Source organism: Olea europaea, unplaced genomic scaffold, assembly GCF_002742605.1.
Source record: "Olea europaea var. sylvestris unplaced genomic scaffold, O_europaea_v1 scaffold3475, whole genome shotgun sequence".
Classification (NCBI taxonomy): Eukaryota; Viridiplantae; Streptophyta; class Magnoliopsida; order Lamiales; family Oleaceae; genus Olea; species Olea europaea.
In genome coordinates, this window is record NW_019253843.1 from 38,252 (window position 1) to 38,622 (window position 371).

The window sequence follows — 371 nt, forward strand, 5'->3', positions numbered from 1 at the left end:
ATAATAGACATTTGAGATAAACTGATGCGTACCATTTTTTAAGCGGATCAAGATTTTACCTTTTCCTTTCACTGGGATCTTGGGTTCATCTCCAAAGGTAATGTTACCGCTAACTGATTCATCAAGCTCCACAAACATGTTTTTTCTTCCACACATATGGTTGCTAACTCCTGTATCCAAATACCAAGTATTCTTTTCTCTGCTCTCTTCACCTTTGTAAGCCAATAGTAGTGCAGGATCTACTTCACTTTCCTGACAAGCGTAATTGGCTTTCTCCTCAACTTGGTTAGTAATATTTCTACATTCTGAAGCATAATGACCAAGTTTTTGACAATTGTAACATTTAATTTGAGATTTGTCATACCTTGGTC